Below are 7,595 nucleotides of genomic sequence, written 5' to 3' on the forward strand. Positions count from 1 at the left end.
CAGAGCAGTCAAGCTTTACAGCAAACAGGTCAACGATTGACCATATCCTTGCTCTTTGGGTCCTCACCGAACGCAGATGAGAGTTTCGGCAGGGGCTGCTTGCAGCCTATGTTGATCTCTGTAAAGTGTTTGAGTGAATTGGGATGCCCTATGAAGAATTCTTGTTCTTCGTGGGGTACCACCAAAACTCATCAATCTGATGTCTGAACTATACCCTGGTACTGAGAGTGCTGTGAGATGTGGTGAGACTATCTCCGACTTGTTTCCAGTTGTTACTCGAGTTCATTGGGGATGTGTACTGGCCCCCACACTTTTCAGCGCTTGTATGGACTGGATTCTGGGGAGGATGTTGGAGAGACCAAGCTGCGGTGCATCATTTGGGATGTCAAGATCTCTGACCGAGCAAGTGGCTTAAACACTCATGCCAGCACTCCAATTAAATGGTTGATAAGGAACGGTTGGCCAGGCTGTTGCTGCATACCATAAAGGATACCTTTAACTTTCAAGCCCATCTTCACCATGCACACAACAGTTAATTAAATAAAATGAATTCGTTCAAAAAATGAGTATCCACAAAAGAGTTGCAGTTTAATGCAGAACATCGTAAAGTTCAATTAACCATGAAATAAAATTGCAGATAATCCACCATATTGTATGCTCGTCTGGGTACGTGTCGCGTGGTATATTGGTTCGTCTGCGCAAATGTTATTTAGTTTTTTTTTTAGAACGTCTGGCTTTTTTAAAACCAGATTTGCTTTGATTCCCTGAAGAGCACCTCGCGAAACCTCCCAAAATATAGGCACAAATCCGGCAGACACTATGGATCGGCAGTCCCCCTCTGGGGGACAGAGCATGTCAGGGCCAGCAGTGAATGCATTAAATCACGTAGCTCAATGAAGCTGGTTAATTTTGTTACGTTCCTAAATTTTTGTTTACGAAATATATTTCTCCAAACAGGAGAAAAAGATAAGTTTAATGCTTTGGGAATTACTCATTTTCTTGTGTTTGCATGGAGGAGGAACATAGCCTTGCTTGCTTAAAGTAAATAGTTATATTAGCTTAGTTATAAGACTCGTTATTTCTTTAAATGATCAGATTTCACAACAGATTTCGACACTTATTTAGTCCGGACGATATCCGATCCTAAAAAAGCAAAATAATATTTCGATGACATACTTTAATTAGTCCGTGAAAGTATATCATGGAAAAGTGTCTCATAATGCATGAAATTGCTCCAAGCTCCAAATTTGAAAACTTATCGGACTTACAAAAGCGATGTATACCACGATTCGTAGCGATGATTAAGAAGCATTTAATATAAGTGAGGAAAGTGAAAAATAAACTTTATCGTTAAGAAATCGTTGCATCCTGTTCTAAGTCAAGGCATGGTTGAGCAGGCCAGAAAACATGGCGGCTCCAGACCCCAACGAGGTTACTTGGGAAACACGTTCAGACCCCAAGAGTGAGGTGGCTGAGGATCGCCTGATAAAGGATATAATTAAATAATGCCGTTAATTATCTTCAAAAGGGGTGTTTTAATTAACCCAAACACCCAATTTTCACTCTTGCACTTCCTTGGAGTTTTCTCAGTATGCATGCAAAGTTTCAGGCTGCTAGGTTTTATGGTTTTGGAGTTATGGAGGACACACACACAGCCTTTTATTAGTATAGATACATACCAATACAGTATATATATATATATATATATATATGTGATCTCTGATATATTAAAAAGGCACCATCACAAAAGGAGGAGGTAAAATATTTAGAGATGCCGAGTAGGTCGGAAAGTAACCACACGTATTCCCCGACTCGGCTACTCTTGCCAAGACTTGCCCTGAACATTTCTGTGTTTGAGAATCAGAGTTGGGAAGGTTGCAACTCTGCCACAAGATGCTGCAGATTAAGGCAGGAATTTTGAATTGCTCCAGGGTACAAGCACACAGGAGCTTCGTCTTATCAAAAGCACAGCAAAATCCATTTCACGTCAACCCTGGTGAATACGAGCAAACGGGCCACCCGGCTTAATCACCATTACGACCCTCTGAATGACGGTGTATTCACTGATCAATTTTCTCAAAGGTACATCACTGGCTGAATGTCAAGCAGTTAGCAAACCAGGAAGGAGGTTCATGATAAACGAAGCACAATCCAAGTTTCCATTTCAGTGAAAGTGCAGTTGAGGCATTTCTGTTGTAAAGACTAGAACTGAACTCAGGGGAGCGCATGCTTCCACCAGGCTGAATAATTTTCGTTTTGTATCCCACTGATAGGCTGGATCTGCATCAGTACCTGAACCAAAATCGAATCAGCTTGTTCTTGTCACCTAACCAACTCATCCACCAAGTTTTGTCCAAATCCATCCATAACCTTTTGAGATATTGTGCTATATACCATTTTTGGACCTATTTCTCAATGGTGAAGAATCACTTGAAAAATTATACAAGTCAGATCCAGATTTGGATCTTCACCAAAATCTAATCAATTCGTTCTTGTCATACACCCAACCTCTCCACCAAGTTTCATCTGAATTTGTCCATAACTTTTTGAGATATTCTGCTCACAGACAGATAGATAAACATGGGTGAAAATGACATCTGTCCACTATAGATGGCAGAGGTAATAAACATTAATGTCACATACATAATGATATCAAAGGTATTTTGTTTTTAAAAACCCTGTTATTTGCATACAAACTTCCGAAATATTGTTACGGTTGTGGGGGTAGATGGAAGAATTTAATCTGGAATATAGCATCGTGTAGAGTTGCTTGGTCTGTGGACGTGTAGGAGGCATCTTAATGTAACTAAGTTAGGGAACCTGTGAGCTTAAGTGTTACGTGTCACCACATGAGGGGTGGTGCAGTGTTAATTTGCCGAGGGAGTAAGAATAAGTTCCCCAGTATGTGATTGCCCTCTGTGATATTTTCCCAATGTTTATATATTTCAAGATCGGCAATAAAGCTGGGGAATGCGTCCCTGAAATCACAACAAATGGGCAGAAAGCCCCGCCTTCAAAGGTTGACAACAAGCGGTCACTCCCCCGAGGGACGATTGGTGGGTGTGACGTCAGAAGCTAACCGAGCAGGAGACGCCCCACATTCCCGGGTTTGGTGTGAGCAGGCCACGCCCAAAGGCGGATCTTAGGAGAAAGAAGGAGTGCCCAGGAGAGGTGGCGGATCTCAAGAGGAAAAGGGAGTGCACGGGAGGCAGGTTGTGTGTTGTGGAACGATTCCGACTGCATAGGACTAGAGATCGGCAGAGCGCACTCACGACAGTGTGAGGAACGCATGAGGCAGGTGGTGCTTTTGAAGAGGATTGGAGTTGGCTTGTGCACTTTTGGAAAGAGGAAGGCTGGCACATTTTGAGAGGCATCAGACTCAGTCAGCTTGTGCATTTTTAGCCGTGATCAGAGTGGAGGGTAAAGGTGCAATCGTGAGAGACGGATCCCAATCCTCGTGTCTGTCATAAGTCGTTAGACTGGGCTCTGAGCCTTTATGTGAAGTTCCGTTCGCAAATTGCCTGGCGTGCATACGTCACGCTACGAGAAAAGCGCCTCGATTCCGGTTTTAGGGTCAGCTCTGGCCCAAGCTAAGTAAAGCAATAGTTTGGAAGGAGGGTTTTTCTTTTCATTTTGTTTCCCCGTTGTCCGTATTTGAGTCTGTGTACGAGGCCTCAACTGTAGGCTTTATTTACTTTATTATTATTATTTCCTTTTGAATTATCATCCTTTGTAAATATTTGTTTTATTTTCATTAAATGTGTTCATTTTGAAGAAACTGTATTTGTGTAATTGTAGTGGGTTCGAGGATAAACCCCCTGTGCATCCGTTTCATTCAACGTGCTCCTCCGCCTGTCCGCCATGCCCTTTGAGCACATGTTGAAATCTCCGAGGATCAACGTGTTTACCTCCTCTTAATAAGGAACCACTTGGCCGTCCCAGGGGCTGTCAGTGTTAACCGCCCATCACCACAATTTGGGTCGAGGGGGGGGGGTTAACCTGAGCCGGCCACCCCTGCGACAATATACTTAATGGCAAAGATAACTGGTAAACTTACATGAATAAACAAACACTGAAACAGTAAATGCAATGTTATGAAATGAAATAAAATCACAAAAGATCATCAGCTATAATTATTAATTTTTAGAAATTTGGTTTTTGTTTCAGTTTTTTTACTCAACAACATTGAGGCTCATGGGAGAGCAAGGCGACTGCAGGTATGAACTGAGAGAAAAGCTGAAGAGCAACTCTTGGACACAATGGTCAACGTAACCTGAAGGTAACAGGGTTGAGATAGGAATGGTTAAAGGGGGATAATAAATATTGTGGATGAGGATGGGTGATGAATAGAGAAAGCGGTGCATGGATGGCCTGAGTTACATATGTCAGACAAAGTTAGCCATCAAATTGAAATCAATGAACCATCATGTGGAGATCATAGCTTGACAGATATGTACATCCCTTGATGAGTGGGAATACAATCATGTTCTCCAAAAGTCCAGTCATAGTGTCTCATATCTGAGTCCAATGCTAACCGTCTCGAGTCAGAATCCTGGTCTCGAGTCCTAAACTATTGTTTTGGGGGTGTTTTCAACTCCTACCTGGGACAAAAATATACAAAAAGACAACACTCAGCTGTTCTTTATTGATACCACAGTCACAAAAGCTCATTTACAAACAAGTAATAAACCAGTTATGTCATTGATGTCACAAAAATAAAGGTGTACACATAATGAAAGAGAATCTCATCCAAGTGAGATTGTGGACAAGTCATTTTAAATACAGGTATACAGTTCCTGAGGGGAAAAGTGGGGGGGGGGGCAGGAAGACTAATCTTGTTGCCCGGAAGGAAACACCAAGTCGGGTGGAATTAGGACGGATAAAAATAATTTACACTACCAATACCTGAACATTTTCCCAGGTTACTGAGGAGGTAACATTCAAGCCAAAACTTGCATTATGGCACTTCCGTTTTGCTTCGCACTGGCTCGCAACTACAATCTGTTGCATTTCCTGTTTGTGAGGGATGGAAGAGAGGTAAAGGCAGCATTAAGTCAGATTAAAGTAAGACGGTATCTGTAAATAAACTGATTGCTGTCAAAATTTCAAACAAACGATGATAACCATCTACCCATTATGTCTTGCGCAGGACTGTGAGAAAGGTAAGAGAAAGGCATGGTATCTCAGGAGCAATGTACCCACCATTTCACAGGTTCAATGTGAAGTGTGAAATGCTACATGTTTATACAAACAGAGAGAAGGTGTAATGGCTGGAGGGTTGATTGGTACCTTAGTTTAAAAATAAATAAATTAGGATAACTAGGCATGAGCAATGTGAAAGTGGAATAAAAACATCGTGCAGATGTTCTTAGAAACAATGACAGACTGGAACTAAAAATCGGCCGAGGCATTTGTACAGCACACTGGGCCAAATTCGGGATATCGGCAATTATTTAATTATTTTTCCAAGTAGTTTTTCAAGGCCAATTCAACGTACATGTCTGAGCTAAAATAAGTTATGTTCTTCATATCATGAATTATACGCAACGCCATTCCAAAATAAAAATGTTGAATTATTGAACAGGGTTATCCTTGACTCATTGAAGAAAAATTTTGAAATTTGTTGTGCGATGAACTTAGGATGTGACAAAAAGTGGGATTTGGCCCATTTGGGCTGGTCCAAAAAAACATATGGGCTGGCTGGTGAGGAAGGATCTTTGGGGCTGCCGAATATGGGAGTTACTGCCAACTGAGAGCGCAAGTAAGCAACGAAGCATACAAATCGGAGATAATAAAAAAAATATTTCAAGATGAGGATTGCATTGTGTAATACAGGTTACCAACCACAAATCCGGGATCCTAAAATCTGATTTTACCTGAAAACTGCCAATTTTTCAAGCTAAAACTATAAATTCGAGAATAAAAATGAATCCATGGTAACGTGAGGACATTGGAAGTCCGAGCGCTCTGACGGAAAATGTTCAAAACTTCTCTCATTTGATCACTTCTAATTTCACCTTCATTAAAATTTAAAACAAAATTAACAGTGTACCATGGAGTATGGCAGTACTCCATAGCGAGGAATGATATGGGGAGAAAATGTCCACCAATTCAAATGAGTACACAATGACAGGCTTATAAACTATTATACTGTAGAGTGAAGTCATAAACATTTAAAAGCCATACCTTTTATTCTCGACCGTTTTCTGAACTACCAAGACTTTAAAAGATGCCAGAATACATCGCAAAAGTATGACAATGAGAGGATTTCTTCATTTTCTTCTTCTTCCCCTCAACAAAACAATGTTAAGCTGTAGCCCAATCTACCTCAATAACCGCTGAAGCCATGATGGCGATTCCAATGCGAGGAAGTTACTTTGTCTCTGGGCTAGTGCACGCAACCCAAAATTTAAAAATAAATAAAACACTAATAGTTTTATTGCGAAAAGAAATCGAATGAAAATGTGGACTCAACAAAACCAGGCCAGGATTGTGGAAGGGGGGAAGATAGACAGTACCATTCCGAAAGCGATACATCTCCAAAACATCCCCCAAATCAACAGAAATAAGTATTAATACAATTCAATAACGTAGATGGATTTAATCCATGGCAAAATAACAAAATATATCAAACATTCAGAATTTTATTACTATAAAAAAATTGTAGAAATAATAATTTTAAAAAAACATTAAAAAAAATGTAAAAACATAAAGGGATGAAATCTCAAAATACAACCAAACAAGATAGGAATGACACCATATTACGATGCCACCTTACAACACCGAATCCTCTTCTTGTTTAGCATCACGACATCTTTTGACATTTTACTTTTGTTGTGGGATTGTGATGGATGAAGAAGAATAATGAAGAAGAACAATGAAGAATGATACCTCAATATGACACCACAATCCTCTTCTGGTTTAGCATAACTAAACCATTACGCCTTGCTCAAACCGGATCACCTTAACAGATCAGATGCAGCCGAGCGTAAGTGCCAATAACGTACCGGCTAGGAAACAGATCATTGGGGGAAAACATCCCGGCTAAGCTGGACTATGAACCATGTTGGACCAAATGGAGGAAAAGACGAAAATGAGCTGGGAACATTTCCATACAAGCATTTATTTACAATGGCGAGGAAAGGTATGTGGCGCACTGAATTGGGTTTATTGGTATGTGTAGCAGGGAAAGCAAGTAATTTGTGGGGTGTGGCAAAAGGCAAGCAATTTACAAAAGCAGACACAGAGCAGACTTATCCCGCTAGAACTTCTATACAATCTTAACTTATGCTACGACAGGCGCCATCACGTACACACACATACACACACACACACACACACACACACACACACACACACACACACACACACACACACACACACACACACACACACACACACACACACAAACCCGAAGAAGATGAGATATAGCCCATAGAGAGAAAGAGAAGATGAGGATAAACAGCCTCAAAATACCTGGTGTGGTCGGCAGGCCTTGAGAGATGTAGGAGGGAGGAATACTGGTATCTAAGGTGTGGGAGTGAGAGGTGTGGTGTAGTGCAATATGGGAGGTGCGGTATCGTGCCAGAGGAAAA

The 7,595-nt window shown here is 41.0% G+C and overlaps 1 long non-coding RNA gene across 1 annotated transcript in view; it reads right to left on the bottom strand.

The window, feature by feature from the left end:
* Window positions 1–4,626: 4,626 nt before the first annotated feature.
* The window catches only part of LOC147013396 (uncharacterized), a 32,228-nt gene continuing 29,259 nt past the window's right edge, over window positions 4,627–7,595 (bottom strand). Inside the window, exon 2 of the long non-coding RNA XR_015051320.1 lies at window positions 4,627–5,013. This is a non-coding gene — a long non-coding RNA (uncharacterized LOC147013396). The remainder of the gene's footprint in view (window positions 5,014–7,595) is intronic.

Source organism: Eptatretus burgeri, chromosome 14 (genome assembly GCF_056783735.1).
Source record: "Eptatretus burgeri isolate ZD-2024b chromosome 14, Ebu_testis_v1, whole genome shotgun sequence".
NCBI lineage: Eukaryota > Metazoa > Chordata > Myxini > Myxiniformes > Myxinidae > Eptatretus > Eptatretus burgeri.